The 22,074-nt window shown below is 33.0% G+C and overlaps 1 protein-coding gene across 2 annotated transcripts in view; it reads left to right on the plus strand.

The window, feature by feature from the left end:
• LOC129747583 (signal-induced proliferation-associated 1-like protein 2) overlaps positions 1 to 22,074 on the plus strand; it is a 185,244-nt gene that overhangs the window by 125,993 nt on the left and 37,177 nt on the right. The window contains exon 1 of one of the 2 annotated variants that reach the window (XM_055741874.1): positions 10,906 to 11,815. The exons of the other annotated variant lie outside the window; for it this stretch is intronic. The gene's annotated coding sequence lies outside the window, so the exon portion shown is untranslated. Of the gene's footprint in view, positions 1 to 10,905; positions 11,816 to 22,074 lie in introns of those variants that run through there. 2 annotated transcript variants of the gene reach the window in all.

The raw sequence follows: 22,074 nt of genomic DNA on the forward strand, positions 1-22,074 counted from the left end.
GAAACTTACAGTGCGAACGAACATAATCTTAAGATGTGCTTACTAAAGAGGACATCACTTTTCAGGAGCAATATACAGAATCTAGATCTCGATACAAGATCTTGGCTCAAGATCTAGGATTAGCAAGTATTTGAGATCAAAATCTGAGAACATGGATCAAGATTAGAAACCAGTATCAGGGTCTAGGATCCGAGATCATGGTTCAGAATAAGAATCTCGGATCAAAATTCTAGATCCAAAATCAGGACCGGACCAGATTAGCATCCGAATTCGAGATCCAGGAGAAGCAACGGAGTTCGCACGGAGAAAAAAGTATAGTTTTATCAACCATATTTCGCCTATATTCAACCATATTGATGATTGATTCTCGACCAACTATATTTATTAAATATTCAACTATATTTTTATGATTGGTTTTATGAATTCAACTTTAAATATGATAGCTTCAACTACAACTGTATGAGTGATTCAACCATAAATAGGATGAATTGAACCATATATATTGATTGATGTTGGGCATTCAACATTCAACAGTAAGGTTTTTTACACTGATATAATACGTATCGCGTAAAAAAAACCATGCTAATTCCCGAAAACCGTGTAAAAAAGACCATTCAAATTTCAAACTTGAAACAATAAGACATGTAACTTGACACTTAAGACCTGAGACCTGAGACTTGAGACTATAAACTAGAGACATGAGACCTAAGATCTGAGACCTGTGAACTTGTGAGACTTGAGACCTGACAATTAAGACAACTGATACCTAGACCTGAGACGTGGGACTTGAGACCTGAGACCTGAGATTTGAGACTTTCAACATGACACCTGAGGCCTGACACCTGCGATCTGAGGCCTGAGACTTGAGACTTTAGACATGACTCCTGAGACCTGAATTCAGACACCTGGGATCTGATACCTAAGACCTGAGACATGAGACCTAAGCCATGGGTCATTAGACCTGAGAATAGAGACCTGAGACATGGGGCATGAGACCTGGGATCTGAGACATGGGACATTAGACCTGAGACATGAGACATGAGACTTGAGACAAGAGACAAGAAACATTAGAAATTAGACATGAGACCTGAGACCTGAGACAAGCTACTAGTGTTAGTACCGCGAAAAATTAGTTTAGCTCCCTTTTCAACTTGCGTCCACTCTAAAATCCATCATACATTTGTAGTTAAATCTATCATATTTACAGTTTAATCAACCTTGACACTTAAATCTATCAAAATTATATTTGAATTTGAGAGGTTAACCCGGAATGTATAAAAGAATCTATTATGTTTATAAATGAATGCATAAAATAAATCATACAATTATAGTTGAATCTATCATATTTACAATTGCATCAATTATTAGATTACAGTTGAATCTATCATATATCTAGTTAAATGTGAGAGGTCAACCAGGAATATATAATTGAATCTATTATATTTATAGTTGAATGCCTAAAATCAATCATACAATTGTAGTTGAATCCATCATATTTACAGTTTAATCAATTAACCATTACAATTGAATCTATCGTCTTTATAGTTGGATGTGAGAGGTCAAGAAATGAATAGTTGAATCTATTATATTTACAGTTGAATGCATAAAATCAATCATAAAATTGTAGTTCAATGTATCATATTTACAACATATTCAATTATACCATTATAGTTCAATTTATTATATTCATAGTTGATTGCGTAAGGTCAATCATCAGTTTGTAGTTAAGTCTATTATATTTATAGTTGGATGCTTAAAAACAACTGCGCTTTGATGATTGCTATACCCGGCTGAAATAATAAGAACAACAGTTGCCTTTTTTCTCCATACGCGATTACCCAAATAACCAAAAGTCGCATAGTTAACTGATCGTGTGCATTCAAAATTCACATTTGACTGAATAGAAGCTACTCGAGAGAAATAATAACCATTTTTCGTAAGTGCTCTATTTAGACTTCTGAACGAGCATGAAAAGTTCATATTTATGCGTTCTATGCAAAATCCTATATAACTGTCGAGTTTTCTACTGCACTTCTAACGAACTGTTAAGTTCCATGTGGAGCATCTAGCAATTAATTTTGGAACTTGAAACTATTGATAAGAACTTTAAATTTCAACTGAGTAGAACGCTATACAGCCTTCAATAAGGGCTGAATAAGCTTCTGAAAGCTTCGGGACCATCTTCCAGTACCAACCCAATAAACATTTATGTAGCTTTTTTCTTATGCTGTTTTGATATACGTTACATATACATTATATAATGAGCGTATGAAAGTTGAAAATACAGCATTTTTCTACCAAAGTGGAGGCAATATATGTACATACATCAATTTCATTTCTTTCTAAAGCGACCAAAAATACACCAATTGGGCGTTATCTGACACCTTATTCGTACCTATCGGAAGAAAGCAAAAGAGCGCAAGATTTGGCTCTCATAGCTTTCAAATCGTTGCCAGTGACAATATTTACCAGTTTTCTCATTGGTAAATATTACTCAACTCCCATCTGAGTTTTAGACATCTGGATGCAATGCTGGTTGCAGAGAGAACATGACGATGATTTTCTCACTAGAAGCCCGCACGAGAGCAAAATCATTTCAAAATTTACAAACATCGCAGACTTTCTATCATATCCGATTTAAACTGACTTTAGACGACATTTTATACGATCTTTTCACTATGCAGTTGGAATTGCGATTCGCAACACCATTGTTTACGACTCAAGTTATCATTTTTGGTACGATTTCATGTTATCTGGGAATAGTCATGAAATAGGATCAAAGATCAAGATGCCAAATCAGGATCCACGAACATGATACATGATCAGAGTCCAGGGCAGTATGAATATCACGATAAGAATCCGGGAATCAAGATGCTGGGTCAGGATTTCAAATCAAAATCGGGAGCCTGCTCAGGGTTCAAATGATCGGACTTCGACTAGACCGAACTGAGCGCCACGCCTGAGAAAAAAACTAAAATTTAATCTCATATAAATCGCATTTAAACTTGAAAAACGAGTATGATTGACTAAAATGAATTTCTTGGACTATTAACTATCGATTTTGTTTCATAAACATCAAAGATTTTTTTCTCTAGATGAATATATTTGCACAAAAAGATGAAGTATCTCGAAAAAATGCTGATGGCGTTCAGTTCGGTCTGGTTGAATCCCAACCAAATACAGAATGAGGGTTAGGATCAGGATCAGAGTCCATGAACACCATCCAGAATAATAATCTGTAGTCAGAATCTCGAATTCAGAAACTGAATCAGGATCCACATCCAGAACGAAAGTTTAGCTGTGTGTGTAAAGGTGCATGGCGATTGTTACGAGCTGCGTTGTATCAGGATCAGGGATTGAGGTATCAAGGATTATCAGGATTGGGATCAGTATTTCGTTTACTTTCTGGAAGATTTAGGTTTTGTATTGAATTTAAAATCGGGATAGGGTTTCAGATCATGATTAATATAGAATACTTATACTTCTGAATCAAATCAATCAAAAGGAAATCTTTCGATTGCTTTCATTTAGTAAACTTATTTAATCAAGTAGGCTGACACAACATTAAAGCTCTAATACTTACCATTTTTGTTTTTCAAATTGCTTGACGTTGAAGTGATAAAAGGTATGATATTCTGTGATTCAACCGTTAAAGTGAAATCAGTACTAATAAATTTCGATATCCCCTATTATTTTTATTCACAGAAGATTTAACCCAAATTTGGTCATTCAACTGCTTGACGAAGACTGATGTTTTTGCGACTATATTCTTCCAATAAAATGAAGCTGAAGACTTTCTCAGGAGCTGAAGATGCAAATACAATGTTACCAAGCTTTGATTGCGTTTCAATAACAGAACTTTTCATCAGAAGGAAACCACAAACAATGGAATAAATTTACACAAAATTACCGTAACATGAAGTATTTATTCCTATTTTACCGTTCTTCATCAACTTTTAGATTTTTCCTCGGAGAAGTTCTCTGAATGAAAAAAAAAAAAAATAAAATAACGCCACACAAGTTTTTGTTTCGCAGCACAAACAAATTTCTAATGTGTCGTCCATTGATCAAGTTGATGGCTGGGAAAGTTGGGTCAGTATTAAAAAAAATCAACCTGACTCCCCAAGACTTAAGAACAATAAAAAACAATTAAAAATGCGTAACGAATTTGAACTTCTCTCGTCATTTCAGAACAACGCAGCTCGTAACAATCGCCATGCATATTTATTAGCTGTGTGTAAGCTTTCGTTCTGGATTTGATGGACTTTGGAAAACGACCGGGGGAACGAACGAAAAAAAACCCTACCCATCTGGGTTGGGTACCTGCCCTAAGGTTTTTCCATTGTGCAAAACTACTTCTATCACACCTGGCCGAAGATGCTCTATCCCAACCGTTGTTGTTGTTTTTTTTTTTTTAAGATATTCATTCAAGAACTAATTCTGTTAACAACAGAAAACAAAAAAACTCTCAACCTGGAAAAAGGGAGTCATAATTTTACGCAAACGGTCCGGTTTTGTTTCGTTTTTTTTTCTCGATAGAACTCATTGCGGGTCGTTTTTAAATCCCAGCGATCAGGATGAATCACCTTTTTTTTTGTTGTTGAGGGTACCTCAAGAATTTTGCAACACGAACCAATAACTCAGACTTCTCTCGGTCGGTTGTTGTGTTGTGGCCGACATTTTTGCCCGATCGAGGAAAGAGATTTTGCATCCACATATAGAAGAGGGTGAAGAAGATTTGAACACACAGCCGAGCCCATCCAGTAGTGAATTAATTCGTTCCAGAGTTGATCCCTTCTTGGTTTGCGTCTCTCGATCCGCTGCTACTGGTTCCCCTGCTCTTCTTGCCGTTGTTCGAAGATTTTGGACCCGCAACTTCACCTGCCCGCACAGATGGGTCTCCAGGGTGCTCTAAAAAAAATGACTTGAATCGTTAAGATTCTCATACAAAATTTCAGGACACGAATTAGTGAATTGAAATCCAAATGTGGACGCTTGAAAATCAGGAACGAATATGTGAATTCAAATTTTCTTTATTTCCTAATGTTGATCATTCAAAGTGTGTTGTATTGAAAGCGGTCCTCCCAACTCGCTTGAATTTCTTTTACACATAGCCTTGTCTTTCCTTAAACACGCTTTGTTCATCGTTTCAAGATGCCCCCAAACTTACTTTAATTTAAATTTTCTTGCTTGTCCCAAAGCTGTTCTCTCAATATGCTTTGAAATAAAAACTTTTAAATGTTCTCTAATTAACTAGTATTGTTTTCTATCTCTCACGCTATTCTACCATTTCAAGCAGTCCTCTCAACTCAGTAAATTCATTTTTTTTTTCAAAGCTGTCTTCTCAACAGTAAAACAGAATATCTTTTTTAATGATGACTGAACCTGTGTTCTCGATGTGCTTTTTTCATCATTTCAAGCTGTCCTCTCAACTCGCTTAAATTAAAAAGTTTTTTTTTATCTTCCCAAAGCTGTCTTCTAAATTTGCTTTAACACGAAAATTCAAACTGCCCTCTTAACTCGCTTGATTTTTTTTTCTGATTACTTAAGCTGTCACGCTCAACACGCTTTTCTCATAATTTAAATCTGTCTTTTTAACTCGCTTGAATGAAAATTCAAGCAGTCCACCCAACTCGCTTGAATTTCTGCTTTTCTTATTACGCTAGATTTAAGTCCACTGAGGAGAAGCGAAGCGCCAAAAGAAGCTCGAAACGTTTGGACAAACTGGCCAGTCATTTCGATTTATTTCGCCAAAAAAAAATCGATGAGAACAGCAACCTTTTTCTCATAACATGAGCTGCCTTCTCTAAACTCTTTTTCTTTCATTTCTAGTTGTCCTCTTAGCTCGCTTAAATTTCCGTTTTTTTCTGATATTTAATGCTGTCCTCTCAAATCATTTTGAACAGTCCTCTCAACTCGCTTCGAGCTGACAATGCAAGCTGTCCTCAAAATCATTTGAAGTCCCCTTTTTGTAATTACTTAAGCTGTCCTCTCAACTCGCTTTTTCATCTTTACAAGCTGTCCTCTCTCTATTCGCTTGAATTAAAAACTTTTTTTCTACGCAAACCTGTCCTCATTTTGAAGCGAAAATTCGAGGTGTCTTTTGAACTTGCCAAAATATCTCTTTTCCTGATTACTTAAGCTGTGTTCATCATTTTAAGTAGTCCTCTCAACTCGCTTAAATTCAAAAGTTTGTTTTTCTTGTTTTGCCCTCTCAAATAACTTTTTTCATCATTTTAAGCGGTCCTCTCAACTTGCTTCGAGATGCAAATTCAAGCTGTCCTCAAAATTTTTTGAAGTCCCCTTTTTGTAATTACTTAAGCTGTCCTCTCCTCTCATTTTCCATCATTTCAAGCTGTTCTCTCTCTACTCGCTTGAATTCAAAAGTTTTTTTACGCATACCTGTCCTCAATTCGAAACGAAAATCCAAGGTGTCTTCTGAACTCGCCAGAGTATCTTTTTTCCGAATTACATAAGGTGTGTTCTCGATGCGCTTTTTTCATCATATCAAGCAGTCCTCTCAACTCGTTTAAAATCAAAATTTTTTTTTATCTTCCCAAAGTTGTCCCCTGAACTTGCTTTTACACGAAAATTCAAGCTGCCCTCTCAATTCGCTTGAATTTTTTATTTTCCGATTATATAAGCTGGCCACTTACCAAGCTTTTCTCATCTTTTCAAGCTGTCTTTTTCACTCGCTTGAATCCTTTTTTCCTACATTTTCCCAAAACTGTCCTTTCAACTCGCTTTTAAAGATGAAAATCAAAGCTGTACTCTTGAATTGCTCTAATTCTCTCATTTTGTTTACTTAAACTGCCCCTTCAACCCGTTTAAATTCAAATGTTATTTCATTTTCCTTAAGCTGTCCTCCCAACTCGCTTTGAGATGAAAATCAAAGATGTACTCTTGATTTGCTCTAATTACTAATTCTTTTATTCTGTTTGTTTGAGTAAAAACTGCCCTCTCAATCCGTTTGAATTCAAATGTTATTTCATTTTTCTAAAACTGTCCTCTCAACTGGCTTTGAGATGAAAATTCAAGCAGTCCTCTAACTCGCTAGATTTTTATTAATTAAGCTAATTAAGCTGTCCGTTTAACATGCTTTTTCCATTATTTCAAGCAATCCTGTCTACTCTTCATTTTTGCTAAGCTGCATGTTTTTTATTTTCCCAAAGCTGTCCTCTCAATTCGCTTGAATTTACTTTCTTCTTAAGATTTAAGCTGTCTTCTCAATGCGCTTTTCTATTACCTCAAGCAATCTTCTCAACTCGCTTGAATTCAAATATTTCTTTATCTTCCCAAAGCTGTTCACTCAACTCGCTTTGAGATGAAAATTCAAGCTGACTTCTAAATTCGCTTGAATTTTCCTTTTTTTATTAGTTGCCCTCTCAACGAGCTTATTCCAACTTTTCAAACATTTTTGCTCAAATTCAAATATTTCTTTATTCTCTCAAAGTTTACTCAAGCTGTCCTCCCAACTCGCTTAAATTGAAATGTTATTTCATTTTCCTTAAGCCGTCCTCTCAACTCGCTTTTAGATGAAAACTCAGGCTGTCCTCTCAACTCGCTTGAATTTTTTTCTTTTTTTTAATTAGTTAAGCTGTCCGTTCAAATGCTTTTTTCGTTATTTGAAGCATTCTTCCCTACTCGTATAAGTTCAAATGTTTTTTGATTTTCCCAAAGCTGTCCTCTCAATTCGCTTGAATTTACTTTCTTCTTAAGATTTAAGCTGTCCTCTCAACTTTCATTTTCATTACATCAAGCAGTCATCCAACTCGCTTGAGTTTTCCGCAAATGTTTTTTTTCATTTTCCCTAAACTGTTCACCTAACTCACTTTGAAATGAAAATTCAAGCTGTCCTCTCAACTCGCTTGATTTTTCCTTTTACTGATTACTTATTCTACCCTCTCAACGAATTTTGTTCTCAACATTTCAAACATTCCTCTTAATTTGCTTAAATTCAAATGTTTCTTTGCTCTCCCAAAGCTCCCCCCCCCCCCCCCCCCCAAATTTTTTTTCCTGTATTTTACTAAAGCAGTTGTCTCACGCTTATTAAAAAAAACTCAATAGATTCCAAAAAAATAGTGTAAGAGTTTGAATATAGTAACACATTAAGTAGGTCATCATAAATTGACTGGGTTCTTGTCAGTTTCGAAGCAGTTTCAAATAAAGATGTAAACTTACAAGCCTTCGTACTTATTTCGGCAATCCTGCAATAGATTCTTATTTTATTTTTAATTTTTTTTTAAATATTCAATGAACGTAAATATTAAACACCTGGAATTTGTATTGTATCCAGGTACTCATTACGGCTTCTGGTGTTGTTCTTGATCGAGGACTGTATCGAAAACTCTTTAGCAATTTTTTCTGTGAATAAAAATGAAATTTATTTATTAGTTAAGTTTTTCCTACTCGATTCATTGAAGATTAGTATGATTAGAAACAATAGTATGGATAGCATAAGTCAAAGAATTATGTTCTAAAGAATGATCGCACTTTTCATGAAATGCCTTCCATCAGGTTCTGCAAAGTATCTTTTGTGTATTTCCTAGTTGCTGCCTTCCAATTTTTCTCGAATTCTTCCATGCTTTGAGAAACTGTCCCCTCCTTCCTAAAGATCCTCTTCACAATCGCCCAGTATCGTACAATCGGTCGGAGATCTGGACAATTTTGTGGATTGATGTTTTTATCGAGGAGTTTTATGTTATTTTCTGAAAGCCACTGCAGTGCAAACTTGGCGTAATGCGCAGATGCCAAATCCGACCAGAAGATGACTTTTAAAGAGGGGAAGCCATCTTTTTTTCAAGCATTCATATTTGATAACTGAGCATTTCTTGTACCCTTTGTGAAGAAAATACTTGCCAGACTAGAACCTTTTAAAATTTTACCATCACAATCATGCAGTCGACCTCTTCGTCCGTCGATCTCGTGTAGAATTGTGGCCCGGGAAGCGTTCCTGAATCCTGTTTGACGAAGGTTTCGTCGTCCATTAAGATGCTGTTGTCCAGAATCCGTTCGTTAAGTTTCCGTGCCCTTGTTTTTGCTCGAGATTGTTGCTCTACTGATTTCTTAGGTACCTTCCGCTTCTTGTACGTCTTCAAGGAGATCCCGGCCTGCATTCTGTGAATCATCCCAATGCTGGTTTTTAACTTTTTAGCCAGATCACGCATTGATAGCGATCGGTTACGTTTGATATGAGTTACTACTTTAGCATCCAACTGGGGCTGACTGGAACGAAATTTTCTTCCAGATCTGGGCAAATCCTTCAAGGTCGACTCGTTGCTTATTTGTCGATGATATTTTTCTCACTTGTGTTGTGTACTTTAAACCGTTTTGCGATTTGGTTGTAGGTAACACCCTTTTCAGTGCACCAAGTGTGCATAATTTTCTTTCTAGTTTCAAGATCAATACGAACCATAACGAAGATGAAAAAACTAATCCGAACAAATTGATTGCACAACACTTTTTAAGCATGTAAACAAACTATTTCTTGCATGCACACAGAAAAAAGTTTACTCATTTTTTGAGTAAACTTATAGTTCTAAAAGTTCCTAATGACTTTTCGATGCAGTTCTTTTAGGTTTTACTTCGTGTATCAGCCAATGAGGGTTAATCTGCAAGTCACGTGACGTGACTTGCCGAATTTTACATTGTAGTGTTGATTACAGTTACCTCTCTAGGCTTGAAAATTTAGCTGGAATGAGCTGCAATCAGTCTACGATGCATTTCCGAAGTTTTTTCTTAACGATTTTTGCATTCAGGACGATGGAGTGAAACACGTGAGTCATGTCACTCGACTAGAAGAAAAAGCACCAATGCTACGCTATGCTATTATGTTTTCTACCCAAACCATTGTTCATTTGTCAAGTTTGAGACTCCTTAAAATCTTCTCACCTTCCAAGCGGAATTTAAGTGACTAATTAAGTATTTATAACATACATTTCAGTTTCAAAATTTTCTTTATAAATTTCATTAGAAGATAATACATAATAAGTGGTCCAAACTGATCAGTCCTTCCAACCTCGATCCTAGTGACGTTGCATGTCTCTGGGCCCAATCTGCTAAACATAGAGTAGATACCCTGAACTTGCTCTCGATGGCCGTAACCAGAAAGGGCAGTGGCGGCACAGCGGATGAAGGTGGTGGCTTCAATTCAAGCAGCGCAGCATAGATAAAAGGGTACCTTACAAAGCAAAGAACACCAAACTCGCTCACTCACAATCACAACACGTCGCCGTCGTCGTCTTCTTTCTTGTTAGAAGTGTGGTGGTCTGCTGGTTGCTTGATCGGAATCCTGCTCTGCTCTGCTCTTCTTGCTCCGTCGAGTTGTTTGTTGTGTCGGTCATGGCGGAGCGCATCGTCGTCGTCACTGGCACGTTTTCCTAAATTGCGCACAGCAGCAGCACAGACAGGAAAAACGGGCAAACTAGAAGATTGGTGGAGAAAAAAAAACTAAACAAAACACAGAATGAACAAAAAAAAAACCGAGGAACATTGGAAAGCTGCTGCTGATCGAGTCGAGAAAGAAGTAAGCAAGACCGATCGAGCTGATGTGATGTTGGCGACGACGACGACGTCGTCGTTGTTTGTTGGGTTTGGGTTGGTTGGGATCTCCAGGTCAGGATCAGGAATAATGGGTCGCTGTTGTGCCGGGTGGTTGAGAAAGAAGAAACACACAAAACTCCAACTAAAACCGGTTCTCTTTCACAGAAGAGTTTGATCGTCGTGAGTTTCCGTTGCGTATTTGTATTTGTGCGAGAATACGTCAACTCCGTCTTCTGCTGATTCCATGTTGTCAAAGGAGGCACGCTCGCACGGCCTACTGCACACAAATACAAACACTGTTCTGTGATGTAGGGAAATTCAATCATGTAGAAGAGGGCAAGCCAGAAGTTGGTCGCTCGACCCAGTCAGTTTGTTGTTTGGTTGCGTGCGGGTCTTACCTACTTCTGACGGCTACGACGCGGACGGTTCTCGATCGAATTTTAGCGGATTGCGTTTGTCGGATAAAGTGTGCAAAAAAAGAAAAAGAAAGCAAAGGAAAGGAACCAAGAAGTGTCCAGTGTTGACATCGAGGAAACCGTAACCGGATTTAGTGCTAATCGTGTGGGAAAATATTGGGGAGTAATCGATTAGTGTATTCAGTACAGTGTTGGCACGAATTGAAGAGAAGTGAACCAGTGAGTAAGCGCCCAGTTATTCCCAATCGCAATCTGAGTCAGCCCGCAGCAGTGTTCAATGGCTTGGGGTCCTAAAAAAATGATTATGAGAAATCTGCACTGGTAGTGGTACGTGATTATATTGATGTGGTTTGTTGCAGCGACATCAGCGAGCGAATACATAAGTGAAAACAAATGATATCTTGGAAGCAAGCAGAAAAAAAAATAACCGGTCTCTTGAGCATATACGGATAAGTGAAAAGAAAACGGATGTGATAGAAGATGTGGATGGGGTTTATGTTTTGTTCCCTGAAAGTTGTGTTGATGATGATGTGATGCTGCGCCTGCTTTGTTGTCACGAATCTCTGCGATAGAGGCGCTTACGCATCCTGCCTTGAGTGACGTTCTTGGATCAGTTCTAGGAAGATTTATCAGCTGCAATACTTCATACTTCAAACTTGGATCTATACAAAAAAAAACCATTGGAAGTTTTCAATTAAATCGTGCAGGTAAACACGGATAACGGATATAATATTTCGTGGCGAATGCATGGAAGTGGTATCAAACAAGTTAAAAGAGTTTGTTCTTAACCGTATCCTGATTGTTCCTGAATTACCCTGTACTGAACTCATCTGAACCTAATTGAGCCACTTCTTGAGGTAAATCATTAAGTTACTGAACTATTGGCCTACAACAATTCGTAAGACACTTTTTTTCGTCGAGTTTTTCTTAGCACCTTAATAATCTTTAAAATCAGCACTTGGAATGGGCATTGAATCCAGATTTCAATTTTCGCTACGTGTGTCGATTTTTTTTTCAACAGGTTTGACTCGTATAACAGCCAAAGTTATCGAAATCACAGAAAAATCTATAATTTAATAGAATTTTGAGCAAATTTTCTTCGCAGATCTGTGTTCATCTGTGTTACAAATTCCCAAATTATCCCACGAATGGGAGTTTTTCACCAATATGTGCTCTAGCCTTAAATTTTAACACCTATTAAGCTTTCTTCTTTTACCTCTCTTCAATTTTTTACATTGATAAATTTTCGCTAAAATTTCACTCCGCTGAGCATGTCACCTACATTTGAATTAAAAACATACAGTGAATTTTTGTCATTTTGTTTGTCTATTTTGACATTTTTTGTTATTTTTGTCATTTTTTGTCATTTTTTGTCAATTTTGTCATTTTTGTCTTTTTTGCCATTTTTGTCATCTTTGTAATTTTGACATTTATGTCAATTTTTTATTTTTGTCTTTTTTAGTATTTTTGTCGATTTTGTAATTTTTGCCAATTTTGTCAATTTTTAAATTTTTTAATATTTTATAATTTTTGTTTTTCTTTGCAATTTTTGTAATTTTTGATATTTTTATAATTTTAGTTATTTTTGTAATTTTTGTCATTTCTGTCATTCTTATAATATTTTGTCTTTCTTGCCGTTTTTACTATTATTTGTCTTTTTTTTATTTTTTTTTATTTTGGTAATGTTTGGCATTTTCGTATTTTTTGACATTTTTTCATATTTTGTCATTTTTTGTCATTTTTGGCATTGATGTCATTTATGTCATTTATGTTATTTTTGTCATTTTTTGTATTGTGTGTCATTTTTGTCAATTTTTAATTTTTAAATTTTTGTCATTAATTGTCATGTTTGTCCATTTTTCAATTTTTGTCATTTTTGTCAATTTTTGAATTTTTTATTTTTTTTTATTTTTTATTTTTTGTTATTATTGTCATTTTTGTCAATTTTTTTCAATTTCTGTTAATTTTTGTCATTTTGTCATGCTTGTCATTTTTTTAATTTTTATCATTTTTTTTTAATTTTTGGCAATTTTGTCATTTTTGTCAATTTTGTCATTTTTGTCAATTTTGTCATTTTTGTCAATTTTATCATTTTTGTCATTTTTATCATTTTGTCTTGTTTGTCATTTTTGTCATTTTCGTAAATTTTGTCAATTTTGTAAATCTTGCCAATTTTGTCCTTTTTAGCATTTTCGTCATTTTTGTAATTTTTGTCATTTTTGGCATTTTGTCAATTTTGTCAATTTCGTGAATTTTGTCTTTTTTGTAATTTTATGTCGATTTTGTCATTTTTGTAATTTAAGTCATATTCGTAATTTTTGTTTTTTTTTTTATTTTTGGCATTTTAATTTTTGTAATTTTTGTAATTTTTTTCAATAATTTTTTTTTTTCATTTTTGTAATATTTTTTCATCATTTTTGTCCATTTTGTCATTGTTTGTCAATTTTGAAATTTTTGTCAACTTTGTCTTTTTTGTCATTTTTATCATTTTTGTTAATTTTTTCAATATTGTCAAGTTTTATAATCTTGTCAATTTTGTCTAATTTTGTCATTGTTATCAATTTTGTCATTTTTGACATTTTTGTTTTTTTTTTTTGTCATTTTTGTATTTTCGTCATTTTTGTCATTTATGTCAATTTTTTTATTTTTGAAAATTTTACAATTTTTGTTTTTTTTTTTTGTAATTTTTGTAACTTTTGAAATTTTTGTCATTTTTGTAATTTTTTGTCGTTTTAGTCCTTTTTGTCATTTTTATTATTTTTGTCGTTTTTTGTCATTTTTGTCATGTTTGTCATGTTTGTCATGTTTGTCATTTTTGTCATTTTTGGCATTTTCGTCATTTTTGTCATTTTTGGAATTTTTGTCATTTTTTTTTATTTTTGTAATTTTGTCATTTTTAGCAGTTTTAGCATTTTGTCATTTTTGTCAGTTTTCTCAATTTTGTCAATTTCGTCAATTTTGTCATTTTTGTAATTTTTTGTCGTTTTTGTCATTTTTGTAATTTAAGTCATATTCGTAATTTTTGTTTTTTTTTTAATTTTTGTCATTTTTGGCATTTTTGTAATTATTGTAATTTTTTTTCAATAATTTTTTGTCATTTTTGTAATATTTTTTTCTTCATTTTTGTCGATTTTTATCGATTTTTTAATTTTTGTCAATTTTGTCATTCTTGTCAATTTTGTCAATTTTGTCATTTTTGTCATTTTTGTCAATTGTGTCAAATTTGTAAATCTTGTCATTTTGTCAATTTGGTCAATTTTTGACATTTTTGCTTTTTTTTTGTCATTTTTGCATTTTCGTCATTTTTTGTCATTTTTGTCATTTATGTCAATTTTTTAATTTTTGTTATTTTCATAATTTTTGTTTTTTTTTTTTTGATATTCTTGTAACTTTTGAAATTTTTGTAATTTTTTGTCGTTTTAGTCCTTTTTGTAATTTTTGTATTTTTTTCATTTTTGTCATTTTCATTATTTTTGTCGTTTAAGTCATTTTTGTCATGTTTGTCGTTTTTGTCAATTTTTGTCATTTTTGGCATTTTTGTCATTTTGGGCATTTTTGTCATTTTTGTCAGTTTTGTTACTTTTGGCATTTTTGTCATTTTTGGCATTTTTTGTCAATTTTCGTCTTTTTTGTTATTCATGTCATTTTGTTCAATTTTTTCAATTTAGTCAATTTTTGTCATTTTTGTAATTTTTTGAATTTTTTAATTTTTGTCATTTTTGTCAATTTGGTCAATTATGTCAATATTGTCAATTTTGTTATGTTTGTCATTTTCGTCAATTTTTGTCATTTTTGTCAATATTGTCAATTTTGTTAATTTTGTCAATTTTGTCACTTTTGTCATTTTTGTAAATTTAGTCAATTTTGTAAATCTTGTCAATTTTGTCAATTTTGTCATTTTTCGGTACTTTTAGACGCCATTTAAAGTTTATTTATACTGTTTCATGTTTAAAGTCATAATTTAACTTATTTTAAGTATTTTATTTGAAAAGCTGATAAAATTTCAATGCATTTTGATGTGCTATTTTATAATTTCCGTTGAAAAATAACAGAGTTATGGAGCTTTGAAATATGGTTTTTTTTTATTAACAAAAAAATCTAACCGAAGCTAACTCGAAAAATAAAAATGTTAGAATTCGGAATAAATACATGTGTCTCAAAGTCGTAAAAATGAACCAAATTTTCAATTTTGGCGAAAATCTGAAGACCCCCGGCGCAAATTGTCAGATGATAAAAAAAAATCCCCAAGTGAAAGTTCGGAAAATTCTATCGGCTAGATCAAATGTTACCTAAAGCTAGAATTTATTAGAAGCTAGGGATGCGCAAAGTTTCGGGGGTCGGAAAGACAATTTGAAAAAAACATTTTTTTCCTAGGCAACAATTATCTATTTATTTTTTATTTATGTAACCATATTTTATTTAGTTTCGTAAGATATTATATAATTTTTAATGTTACATTATGTTTGTTTGTTTAAAAAAGACTTTTTAAACTTAAAACAAACTTGTTTTGTAAAGTGTTCAATTATTTTATTCCTAAGAACTGCACACGAATTTTTCCAAGTTTAAGAATAAGGAAATGAATTCCAATAGCTAACACCTCTAACAAAAAACGAAGTGCTGTAAAGTATGATAATTTTTACTGCTCTTGAACTTCTTAGTTAAGATAATTTTATGTTGAGGTACGTGAGTTGCTTGATATGAATAAGATTAAAAATAAAAAGGCAACAGCTAATTTTCGGGAACTTTTCAAATGAACATCCTATCAAACGAGTCTTCAAATTCGAAACCTGGTCCATACGGATAAAATTAAAAGTGAATCTAATGCAAGAGTTAAGAACTGCGCGAATTTTGTTAAGAACTGCTTGGGAGACCTGAGGTAGTAAAACATCACAGGCTACAAAATGGAAAAAAAACTTAAGCTTAACTTTCGTTTCAGTGTTCATAAGAACTTTTTGCAGTCGAAGAATTCTCAAAGGGTTTTTTTGTATTTTTCCACACTGCTGAAGTATAATTAAATCATATTTAAAATTAGATTGTGTTTTGAATCCTAAGCTTACTGATTCAAAAAACCATTTTTATCGAAGTAAATATTGCAGATTTTAGGGATTATTAGCATCGAATTGTTCTTATTCAAGAAGATTGCATACGAATTGTTCATATTTGGAAACAAAGCACTTCTCATAGACCAAGCATGTATTCGCTGAAGATCATCATTGATTCTTTTATTAAAAAACTGTTTTGACAAGTTTTTGCAATCAAGATATAGTTGCACGTCGTTGGCAAAAATGTGTGTTCGAAGAAATCGTAAAACATTTGGTAAATCATTAATATACATGATAAAAAGTATAGGCCCTAGAATAGAACCCTGAGGTACTCCAGATGTAATTGGCAGGAATGTTGAGTACTGATTATTATTGTAGAACACAGTCATTGCCAAAATGTCAAATCCAAATTTTTGTGACAGTTTTTTACAAACACCATGACTGATCGTGTCAAATGCCTTTGAAAAATCAGGTAGGATCATAACTATAGATTCAGTCCCACCTATCACTAAGCCTATGTTGTCTAATACTTTTAACATAGCAGTTTTGGTGCTATGTTTTTGCCGATATCCTGACTGGTATAAAATACTGAGTTCATTTTCCGATAAATATGCACAAATTTGAGATTTCAGATTTTTTTCAAAAACTTTTGATAAAGCACAGAGTACAGTTAGATTTTATTATTCCTGTATTTTTTTATCTTTTCCACAATGTTTTTTGTGGTAGATTAAGGTCGACAATAGTTTTGAGGATGAGGTGCATTTGATGTATTTTTGCTACTCAGAAAATTGTACATAACCTACAACGTTCCCAAAAATTTAACAAATTTGCAACGGTAAAATGTTTATTAGGCTTCTCATTGACCACCTGGAGAAAAACCAGCGAATTTTGCTTTACGAATTATCGTTGGATCGAGAGGACCAACGTTAAGTGTCTTCTGAAGATTCAATTGTATAATTAAAGTTGGATCGGGAGAACCCACATGAAGAGCGTTCTGAAAATTCCTTTTAAAAATTATCGCTGGATTGGGAGGACCAACATAGAAAGTTTAATGAAGGTTCACTTTACGAATTTATGGTTGGATCTGGAGGACCAACATGTAGAGTGTTCTGAAGGTTTTCTTTTCTTATTTTCGTTGGATTGAGAGGACAAATGTAAAGAGTGTTCTGAAGGTTCACTTAACGAAATTTCGTTGAATTGGGAGGACCAACATGAAGAGCGTTTAAAAAAATTACATTACGAAATTTCGTAGAATCCGGAGGAAAAACATGAAGAGTATTCTGAAGATTCACTTTACGAAATTTTGTAGAATCGAGAGGACCAGCATGAAGATTTTTCTGAAGTTTAACGTATATAATTTTCGTTGGATCGGGAGGACTTACATGAAGAGTATTCTTAAGGTTCATTTTGATATGTTTCGTTGGTTCGGGAGGACCAACATGAAGAGTATTCTGAGGATGCCATTACGAATTATCGTTGGATCGGGAGGACCAACATAATTTTTTTTCTAAAAGTTCACTTTACGAAATTTTGTGAAATTATGATTGTTTTTTCGGCATCACTGAAGAACGTTTTTGAGTTCTTATTATCCAAGATTATAATTTGTTCTCAGTAAAAATAACATCTTCGTTTTTCAAACTCAAAACACTTCTACAGGTTTTATATCATGTCATAGAAGGTAAAGGTTTTGTTTTGCAAATCTGTAAGAGGAATAGAATTGTGGATTTTGAATTTTCGGGGTTCGTTTTGCTGATTTCGTTCGGAGAGGTTTTTTAAAATACGCTAGTTATACGTTTCAGTCTACTTTTATTCGACCATCTTAAGAAAAAAGCAAATTTTCCGCCTGCTATGGCCGTCTCTCTGCTCTCGCTGGGCGTCTATCTTTTGCAACAAATAGACGCCCAGTTTGTTTGGCTTTGCTAGCTCCTTCTACTCTAGAAAAATTTATTCATTACATCACTTCCGCTGAAAGACGGATATACTCTCTAGGCCAAATTTTAACCGTAAACATACACACATATCAAGCTAGATAAAACCAGACTGCCGTTCATTTTGAGCGATACCCAAAAACTTCGTCGAAGCACGTTCACTTGCATAAATTAAATTGACAACATCTGGTTGCACATTTTGTTTGTGCCTCGTTTTTTTTAACCTTCTTTCGGTTAAGGTTGTTTTCTGTTTTCGACAGTTCCGATCACACCAAAACGTTGTTGTGGCCAAACCTAGTGTTATAGAGGTTCCAAGTCGGTATTTTTCTTAATTCACTCTACGGCTTTTTGCACTCTTTTTTGGTTTGGGCGATTCGGGAAACATCCGGACCCACCACTCACAAACCATCGAACCCTCCTTGGAGGAAGTTTTTGCACTTTCGCACTTCTTATGTTTTTTTTCTTGCTCGTTTAAATTTCGGAATGTGCCACTAAAAAAGGGCACCACGAACATGTCCCTTGCTTCGCCGGCATTCATACATCCATGCACGTTTTATGATCCGGAAATTGCTGCGCGCGCTTTGTTTATGTTTTGCAGAGTTTCGAGGAGGTGTGTGGCGTGGTGGCATTTCGTCTTCTCCCATCGCCATCATCAACCCATTGGAAGTCAAGCACCCGAAAACGTTTAAGTACCTTCAACATCTCCATATCGAGTTGTGCCGTCCAGACTGCCGACTGCAACACACAGTCGTGACGGGGGGCTTGGGAAGTTTTTTTTTCCTTTCTTTATACCACTTTTGGGCAATTTCACACGTGTGACGACGTCTTTTTACATGATGGAGTCTCGAGTCTTTTCTTCTTCTCCCAAGCGAGAAACAAGTTTTGGGACAGCATTTTCCTGACGCGACATCGTTTCGGATATTGGTTCCGGAAACTTATCTGCAACCTGCTTCTCTAAGTGGAACATGTTCACTGACCCGTTCAATTGAGTCCTCTTTAACTGAATTCACTTTTGAACGAATCACCATGGACCTAGAAAGAATATTTAGAACTACAAAACTACAAAACTACCCAGAGGATGCAACTTTCAGTTATATTCACAAATCAGAATCAATTTTTTAACCCAAGGTTACTGCCCGGAAGTTACCATGAGCATTCATTGGAGGATTCATATAAAATTTTGGAATGGATTTCGCTTTATGCCAAAATATGTAATATTTGAAAAAAAAAACACATCAAGATAGGTTTTAAACATGAGATGTTGTGTCAAAATTTATTCAGCGAAAATAAAAGTATACATGAGGATGTCAATGGATGTATGAGAAGTATTTCATATATTTATAATTGCTCAAAGTTTTGAATTGTTGACCCTCAAAAATCTACTGGATTCGGGAAAGTCGAGAAAAAAGAATGTTGGTGATAAATGACTGGAAAATGCATAATACATCCAGATCTGGTGTTTTTTTGAAAAGGAATTTTCGATACAAAACAGACATTTTTCGCAATTACAGTGAATATATGTGAAAATAAATAATAAATCTACTAAATAATGAAAATTAAATGAAATGTCAATAATTTGTTATATGTACATATTTAGTTTTAAACAAAAATGTGAAAACCTACGAAATGAAAAAATTTCAAAAATTCCAAAAAAAGCTAAATTTAAAAAAAAAGACAAAAGCGACAAAAATTACAAAATGATAAAAAAAAGTACAAAAATGACAAAAATTAATCAAATCGCAAAAATTGCATGATTAATAAAAATAATAAAAATAAAAAAAAAACAAACACAAACATGGAAAATCGATAAAAATTAAAAACATGACAATAAAATCAAGAAGAAATGACAACACAACACAAAATTTATAAAAAATTACAAAGAAGACAAGAAAAGTTTAAAAAAAGTTACAGTCATGAAAAAGATAACAAGAAAGAAAAATTACAAACCTACAAAAATAAACAAAAATGACAACAATTTTAATAAAATCATCCTTATGAGAAAATGGCAAAAATGACTGCAATGACCAGAATAATTTTTCGTTTGTATCATTTTTGTCGTTTTTCTCATTTTTCTCAATTTTGTTTTTTTTTTTCATTTAAGTATGTGTATGTGTATGTTGCCACATTTGTTATTTTTGACTTTTTTTGTCTTTTTGTCATTTTTTGTATTTTTGTAATTTACGTCTTTTTTTCTCAATTTTTTTTATTTCTGTTATTTTTCTCACTTTTTTTTTATTCCTGTCAATATTTTCAATAATAAAATTAAATTTTTTTGTTATTTTTTATTAATTTATTTTTATTTTTGTCATTTTTGTTTCAATTTTTGATTTTTGACATTTTCGCCATTATTGTCATTTTTGACATTTTTTGACATTTTTGGATTTTTTGTCAAAATGTCAAAAAAAAAAAAAAAACAAAAATGACAAAAAGTAAAAAAATGACTGAATTGACAAAATTGACAAAAATAACAAACATCACAAAAATGACAAATATGAAAAAATGACAAAAATGTCAAAAATGACAATATTGACAAAAACTAAAACACTTAACAAAAATGACAAAACTGCCAAAGTGACAAAAACTGAAACATTTAAATAATGACAAAAATTATAGAATGATAACAGTTATAAAAATTACAAAAATGGCAAAACTGACAAAAATGACGAAAATGTTAAAAATGACAAAAATAACAAAAATAACAAAAATGACTAAATTGACAATAATGAAAACAAAATGACAGAAATGACAAAAATAACAAAAATCTCAAATATCAAAAAAATACCAAAAATATCAAAAAATTTGTTATCACAAAGATTTTGTCATTTTTGTCATTTTTGATATTTTTGTCATTTCTGTCATATTTGTCATATTTGTCATTTTTGTCATTTTTGTCATTTTTGTCATTTTTGTCATTTTTGTCATTTTTGTCATTTTTGTCATTTTTGTCATTTTTGTCATTTTTGTCATTTTTGTCATTTTTGTCATTTTTGTCATTTTTGTCATTCTTGTCATTTTTGTCATTCTTGTCATTTTTGTAATTTTTGTAATTTTTGTCGTTTTTGTTATTTTTGTCATTTTTGTCATTTTTGTCATTTTTGTCATTTTTGTCATTTTTGTCATTTTTGTCATTTTTGTCAATTCAGTAATTTTTGTAGTTTTTGGCATTTTTGTCATTTTCGCCATTTTTGTCATTTTTGTCATTTCTGTCATTTTTGTCATTTTTGTCAAAACATTTGTCAAATTCGAAAAAAATGACAAAAATTTAAAAAAAATTAAAAATTCAAAAATGACAAAAATGACAAAAATGACAAAAATGATAAAAATGATAAAAATGACAAAAATGACTAAAATGAAAAAAATGACAAACGAGACAAAATGACAAAATAACTTAATGACAAAAATGTCAATACTGACAAAAGTTACAAAAATGACAAAAATTACAAAAATGACAAAAATTAAAAAAAAATGAAAAAAAAAACATGAATTAGGGTAAAATACCTAGATTTCGACAGTTTTTGGTTGTTTTGTCAGAAAAACCATGTAAATAAATTAATTGACTAAGTTTTTCATTTCAAATATGATTGGTTATATGAATCAGACGTTTTTCTTCATTCTCCACATTTTTTAATGATCAAAAGTATCAAAACAACGTTTTTATTATCCTTTTACTAAAACCTTTCGATGATCTAGTTTTCGACATTCAATTTTAGTTTTCGACAGGCTTTGGACTCTTTTTAGAGCCCAACAAGAGCGGTGTAACAATCAGCTCCGCTCTTTAAATTTTGTTGTGAGCGGAGCAAGAGTGGTCGATTGGAGCGGAGTGACCATACACACAGAGAGCGTTTTTCGTCACTCACATAACACTCAAAATTGAAATGAGCACTCTATAAGAGCGTCACCTAAAGAGTCCTCCTAAGGTGTACACAATGTGCGCCCAGGTAATTAATTGATGGTGCTGTTCGCTTTGGTTCGTATCTAGCTGCTTTTTTCGAAAATGAATCAAAAAGTTAATAACATCAAGCCGGAATTAATGAAAATAATATAATATAATACACTTTGGTAAAATATAAGTCTCTATCTAACAACAAACCAAACGAGCCACGCCTAGAACCTATACGACTGTTCTTCACCGGGTGAAACTAAATT

The sequence above is a fragment of the Uranotaenia lowii genome, chromosome 2, assembly GCF_029784155.1.
Source record: "Uranotaenia lowii strain MFRU-FL chromosome 2, ASM2978415v1, whole genome shotgun sequence".
Taxonomy (NCBI): Eukaryota; Metazoa; Arthropoda; class Insecta; order Diptera; family Culicidae; genus Uranotaenia; species Uranotaenia lowii.